This window comes from Chiloscyllium punctatum, chromosome 35 (assembly GCF_047496795.1).
Source record: "Chiloscyllium punctatum isolate Juve2018m chromosome 35, sChiPun1.3, whole genome shotgun sequence".
Classification (NCBI taxonomy): Eukaryota; Metazoa; Chordata; class Chondrichthyes; order Orectolobiformes; family Hemiscylliidae; genus Chiloscyllium; species Chiloscyllium punctatum.
In genome coordinates this window covers 60,637,443-60,644,737 of record NC_092773.1, presented here as the reverse complement: position 1 = coordinate 60,644,737, position 7,295 = coordinate 60,637,443, and the positions used below count along the sequence as shown (strand labels likewise).

Here is a 7,295-nt window from a genome sequence, read left to right as displayed (position 1 = left end):
TACTTCAGGTTCACAAGATAATGAGAGGCATCGATAGAATTAATCGCCGGAGACTTTTTCCCAGGGCAGAAATTGATAACACGAGGGGGTCATAATTTTAAGCTCTTTGGCGGAATGTATCGAGGGGATGGCAGTGGCGGGTTCTTTACGCAGAGAGTTATGAGAGCATGGAATGCGTTGCCAGAAGCAGTTGTGGAAGCGAGGTCATTGGGGATATTTAAGAGACTGCTTAACATGCATATGGTCAAAGAAATTTGAGAGTTCGTACATTAGGTTTACCCTTACGTTATGATCAATGGTCGGCACAATATCGTGGGCTGAAGGGCCTGTTCTGTGCCGTACTGTTCTATGTTCTATGTTCTAAATAGTAAAACAACTATATTGATTGGATTACCGTTCCAATCAGCAAGTATCAACAGTAAATATTAAGCCATCTATCGTTATGCAACGAATATTCTTAAACTTGTTAACAGGCTTCTCATAATGAATGCTTTTCATATTGTTAACTGTTTAATATACTGAATCCTTTTACAGGTTGATAACTGGCATTAAATTAGGAATTATGTTTTCCCCTTGTTACCTAGCTTACCATGATGTGTTCTTTTCGCCTCGTTGACCCAGTACCCTTGCCTCCAGCACCTCATTGTTTGTTGCAAGTTCTTACCAGGTCAAAGACATGCCAGCTGAGCCTTTGTCTCACACAACTCAAAACGCATTCCCTACCTGCTTATACCGTTGACACTTTCTCGTACCCTCCTTTAACAATTTCATGATAATCACTGCGATGACGTTACTAGTTATCATGACAATCTGACAGCCAGCATTTAACCAAGTTATTGACACACAGCACACAATGATTATAACAACAACATTCATTGGTCCGTTACTTTGAATCGAATTTGAAGAATTCTCCTTCACCAGTAAAGTTCTTAATTCCACAGTCGTTAATGACCAGTCCATCCTCCCTAAGTCGAGAGGAAACGAACCTGTTCTCCTAACCCTGCTCCACTAAAGTTAATCCTAAAAACGAAATTCAGTCTGTCCTTGCATCACTGCTCGGAGCCATCTGAATTTTGGATAAGGGCAGTTAAATACGTAATAAAACTGACGATCTTCCGTGCTTCCGAGATGCTTCAGATGGAGTATACTAGCGAATGTGAGTGTGCAGGGCAGCAGCTGCAGCTGCAGACTGGGTGAATGCAGCATTCTTTGCTGTGTCTGCTCCCACTCGGTTGTTAAATGGAAAATAGCCAACTGGCTGTTGTAATGTTCGCTTGACCACTGATCCTTTATATCCCTTCAAGGATCAACAGAGAAGATAAAACTCACGTTGTTTAATGCCCAGAGGAAGACAACGGTCAAAAAACGTACGGACCTTCGCTTCATTGTTGCTACTTTCTTCAATTTCCGTGCTCATGACTGGGCATCTGATTGAAGTAATTGGATCAGGCTGTGGAGGGGTGGGTGGTGGCCTGAAGGCGGACTTAACATGTGAATGGAGAAACTCGAGAGACGATGTTAACTGCTGAAAATATATCTGAATTTCCTCTCTCATTCCTTCCTTGCCAAGATTGCGGGGGCGGGGAGGGGGGGGGGAGTCATTGTCAGTCTGAAGACAGTCACACATGTAACTGCACTAATTCACGTCTGCCTATTTCAACATGTTCTGAATTCTATCAAGCCATTACACATTATCTATGTTTAGTCACAAACATTAAAAGTCCATTAAAAGTATTTCACCTTCTCAGCCTGGTCATTGTCTATGAGTTTACCCAATTCTTCTTCTCTCTCTTTGAGTTCTGTACCCACCTACTGTTTACTTCTTATCCGAACCCCATCACCCAATCTTCTATATATAGGCCAACACTTTCTTGGTGCCATCAGCTCTGAGGAAGGTTTACTGCACCGGAAACGCTAGCTCACATTTCTGTTCTGAGATGCTGCCAGACCTGCTAAGCTGTTCCAGCACCTTCTGCTTTTGTCCTGTTCCTTGGCGCACATCTCTGTCTCAGGCTTATTGATACTGTGAATGATCGAGGAAGAAATGTAGTGCGTGTGCCCTGTTGGAAACCTGAGATTGCCCATGCTCAATGATCCCCTGCACCGAAGACAGTACTCTGTTCCTGTTAAAGATTTCTCTTGTGGTTGTTCCCATTGCAATGCGAGTCATAGGCGTCAACATCTTATGTCTATTAATACAGCAATCATGTGAATGTACCGCAGTTCTATCTTGGACTGGGTGGACAAGAGAGCGTGAGAAAAAGAACCTCATGTCAAACCTGAACTGACTGGAGTTTCCGCAGGAAGAAGAATGTAGTGACTTATTTTTCGGACAGACAAAGCTGAAACCCTTGCTCATTGTGAAAATGTGCCATTGGTTATCAAAGCTAAAGGATATGTAGGCGCAAAGGCCGAAACAGCGTTTTCCACTGATAATACCTGAATTATCTCCCTCATAATAGAGTTGCGTCAGTAAATGGGATAACTGAGTGAATCACCTTACATGTGCAGCTGGGGCACAATACTTGTGTGGTATTATATAGTTACAGAATGCAAGACGAGGGACTGAGGTTTGTTTGAGCCGTTTCACATCGCGACTGAGACGGTGTTGGATGTTTTGACAGGCTAAAAGTGGGCAAATCCCCAGCTCAGGAAGGAGTTGCGTCTTACGTTGTTTTGTGAGACAAGAGATAATATTACATGTGCTCTGACCATTGGTTTACATTATATTTTGGCCACCTGGCAGACGTTAGATGACTGCAGATCTACTGATGTGATTCAAGTTTTCAATAAGGCTGGCAGATATAAAGCAGCGAATTACAGAGCTGTGAGACGAAACTATTGGAGGAGCCTCTTAACGATAGAATTAATTGCAACCTTTCCAGACAAAGTTTGACCAGCGAGTGTTAGCATGGTTTTGTCAGAGGTCGTCATACATTACAGATCAGATCACGTATTTTTTCAGGAAGTTAAAAGATGTGTAAACGAGGGTAGTGAATTTGATTTATGTTATGAGGACGTTAGAAAGCCTTTGATAAGATCCCACACTGGAGACTTTTAACAGGGTTAAAATAAAATGGATTCAGGGTCACGTGGTAAGTTCGATCCAAGCTTATTTGGATGGTTGGAGAAAGGATGGTGCTGCTTCTGTGACATGGAGCTGGTATTCAGTGGTGTACCACAAGGATCAATGCTGTGTCCCTTCATGTTTGTGATTTCACGAAACAATACAGAAATAATGTGGGGGGAAAGATAATAAAGTTTGAGGAGGGTATGAAGATTAGCAAAGTGGTTAACAGTGAGTCAGAAGGTCTTAGGTTCCAGGATTTTCGTGGTACATTTGTCAAATGGGCAGATAGTGGGAGCTGAAAATAACAATAAAAACATCAGGCGATACATTTTGTAAGGAACACGTCATGGGAGTACTCAAAGAACGGTAGGGCACTGGAAAACCCAAATGAACATTGTGACCTTGCATGTGGGTCTACAGATTCGTGAAAGCAGCAGAATACAGTAGTTAAAAAGACAAGCACGACTTTACAAGCTAATGCAAAGATTACGAGAGCAGGAAAATTTGTGTCACATGTAGAAAAGTTCGTGAATACAGCGTTTGGCACGCTTGCCTTCTTTAGTCAGAACATCGATTCTTTGAGTTCACATATCATGTTGTGGCTGTACAGAGCATTAGTGAGGTCACACTTACAATACTGCTGACATTTCCGATCATTTTCAACAGGAAAGATGTTATTCGACTTGAAAAAGTGCAGAGAAGATTTACAAGGATGTTGCAGTATCGAGAGGATTTGAGTTGAAAAGAGAGAGTGTTTGAGCAGGGGCTTTTCCCAGCAGTGTTGCAGGCTGGTGTGTAAACTTCTAGACGTTTATAAAATCACGATGAAGGGTGGATAGGTGACTGGCCTAGGTCTTCTTTTAACCCAGGATGGTGGAGTTCAAACCGAGAGGGCTCAAGTTTAATGTCTTTCACACGGACAAAATAAATAAGGGACAAAGAGTAATGGAGCGATATTTGGATTTCCAAAAGGCATCATTTCAGCTTAGTCTTCGACTTTAAAAAAAGAGAATGTTCATGGAGAAAATAGTTTAGAAGTTAAACCGTGAATGGAACATTAAGTGTATTAAAATTGAGTGTGTAGAGAAGAGGAAATATTTCGGTAATATATTGAACAATGCAATGGAGAATGAGATGTTTGTCAGGAACATTCAATATTGATCCTTTAAGTAAAATGAGATTTTGCTGGACTCTAAAATGCAGATGTATCTGGATGCCCTGCTTTCTGAATCACATTGACATGGTCTGCAGTGGTAGCAACTGATGATGAACGCAAAAAGTCTCTTTTATTCATTTGTTTAGCAGTGGCTGGGCCAGCATTTATTTCCCATTCCGATCAGCACTTGAGACGGTGAGACCCTGATCGAAACACTGCACATTATTGTTTTTTTTTGGAGAAACGAAATGTCGCAGTTATTAAGTTGTGGCTTTCTCATTTCCTGATCCCAGTTTAATGTTCTACGATTCAGTTGAACCGAGGGAATGCAGAGTTTCTTCAGCAATTATTGCTTGTGGTTCAGATTTCCAGCATCCACAGTTCATTTTTATTTATAAGTTTGGATGGTCTGAGTGATATGAGCAATAGAATTTTGCAAGCTGCCAAACATGAGACAAAATAATCCAACTGAGTAGAAGCAAGTTCATCATTTATTTTCCGAAGGAGATGAGCTGAGTTGGGGTAGAGTCAGAAAGTGTGGTGCACGTCCAGCAGCATCCGGGGAGCAGGAAATACGTTGCTTCGCATATAAGCTGTTCATCAGGAATGCTCGAAGCGTCGACTCCCCTGCTCCTCAGATGTTGCCTGACAGAATGTGCTTTCCAGGTGCTACACTTGTTGACTTTGATCTTCACCATCGAAAGTAATCTCTTGCTGCTGAGGTGCGGTACGGTGAGGTACTGTTCTGAGATGTAATAATGTGGTCGTAATGATTCAATGGATATAGAGTTGGAAACATATCTGGGACACAATATTATTCTCCCGCTCCCACTCTGCCAAAGAGAGGCTGTATAGATGGAGCTTGTTGTTACAGCCAGTCATTTCACAATTGTGCATTTGGCAGGTCGCGGAAACGTGATTTCCCATCCATTGTTGAGACTCGATGAGATACGGAGCCGTTCGGTCTTTGGTCTGCCACAGCCTGAATTTGAAAGTGGTTTTGCATGTTTGCAGATGTATAATCAGTGTAGTGTATATTTGTCTCTTAGAGTGCTAGCCAGTTTAATTTTTTTAGGGGTTTTATAAATGAAACCATCAACAGAATATTGATTTTCATTTTTCTTTGATGATGTAAATCTGAACCAAAAACGTGAGTTGTTGGAGAAACTCAGCAGGCCTGGCAACATCTGTGGAGAGGAAACGAGTTAAGGTTTCAGATCGACAGAACACGTCAGTTATACATTTCTATACTATAATGCTGGGAAAACAATCAGTCATATCTGTCGAATCAGGATATTTGTCAAAATATCTCAGTGGCTGACAGCTGTCACGTTCACAAATTCGAAAGGAATTTATTTGCTCCAATGCTGCTTCCGTTGCTCTCAGCTCTTGAAAGGCTGGGCTTAAACGATTGCCATTTTTCGTTTCTTTTCTCTCAGCTCTCAGCAATGCCAAGTGGAGAATTGGTCCCTTCAGTGTCTAACTCAGCATGTGTCTGCATTGTCACTCTTTGTGTCTGTGCATCCACCTCACCCTCTTCCTCTTTCACATTCTCCGACACTCTGTCTGTCCACCCGGCTCGTTACATATTTCTGCACTCAGACATTTTGAGTGTGCAGCTACTAAGAGGCTTTTTGCCCACTGACTGGAGTGTGTAGAACTGGGCTCACATTCTCGAGATAAGATGTCTGTCACTTCAAACTCAGGCAAGGCGACATTTCTTCCTCAACCAATTATGACTGTTTCTAAATCAAAACAGAATTCCTAATCCAGAAGAAAGAAAACAAAACGCAATTACACCACAACTAAAGAAGCACAGCCATGTGTATGCTGTTGCTTTAAATGAATGAACGGTGACATCAGAGAATGAGAGTGATCAGCTGGTGGTGTCTCTGCCATTACCACAAAATTCCCCTGTAAGTCTGCAACGTCTCCTGCCTCATCTCGTTATTCCTACCAAACCGGGAATGAAGAAGTGGAATAAAAGAGGAGGAGAAGCAAAAGTGCTTCTGGAATAAAAGTAAGAAACCAGAGAATTTATTAATTGTTTGGAATTGAAAACAGACACAACATTCACTGTTGGAACATAACCTGGATCACCAAATAATTACAGGGTAGAAGTACAATGAGACACAGACTCTGTGACGTGACATTTGCAACACGAAGCCCAAGTACGAGCACAACAAGCAGGCACCGCTGGGAGTTGAACCCAGGATCTCCTGTTAACGAGACAGATGCTTTAACCAACTAAGCCACGGCGCCACACTCTCTCTGCTTTTACACACCCATATGTGAAGTTACTTAACCACTTCATCACAGTTTTTGGACAAACGTTGCTCACTGAGAATTGCAATCAATCCTCCAATTTTCAAATACAAACAGTTGACAGCTGAACATTCTCCACTAAAAAGGCACATAAAAAGATAATCTCCTCTTGCATTAATTTCAAACTGATACTTTCACCTGTTCAAACTGACAGGAGAAAGCGGATGTGTTCATTTTCTCGTGGCCCATGAACCACATTAATAGACAACAAGAGGAACAAGGTCATTCTGTTGAATTGACGAAGCGTAATGTGTAAGTAAATGCAAACATTGGGCCGTAAAAGCAGACCCATTGCCACCGACACGGAGTCTTGCACCACCAGTTCCACGTTCACTTCCTGCCTCATGCCTCCCAGTCATCATTGTCGATCACTTCACTTCACTGTCCTGCTCCGCTTCTCAACTTATTTCCCAATGACTGCAAATGTCTGACAAGCACCTTCAACTTTAAGAAACGGATTACTGGAATATAAATCGTCACTCAATGGAATAGGATTCAGCGCACATCCCAAATTACCCCAGTGATGGAGGGGATGAGTTACTTTCCTGAACCTTGTAGCGCCTCAACACGGACATACAGCCATGATACCGCTTCGGGAGAGGGGCGGGGGTGTTCCAGGATTTACACTTAGAGACACTGTAGGATCAGCGAGATACGTACAACTCAGAAAGGTGATATGATTGCAGGGGCTTTGCAGTGGTAGTTTCCCGTGTAACTGCTGCCATTGTCCTTGTACACGGATGT

At 42.3% G+C, this 7,295-nt stretch overlaps 1 non-coding gene across 1 annotated transcript; it reads right to left on the bottom strand.

Moving 5' to 3' along the window:
- Positions 1-6,414: 6,414 nt before the first annotated feature.
- On the bottom strand, positions 6,415-6,488 carry trnat-cgu (transfer RNA threonine (anticodon CGU)). Its single transcript has one exon. It is a non-coding gene; the product is annotated as a tRNA-Thr (tRNA).
- Between the last annotated feature and the right edge of the window lie 807 nt (positions 6,489-7,295).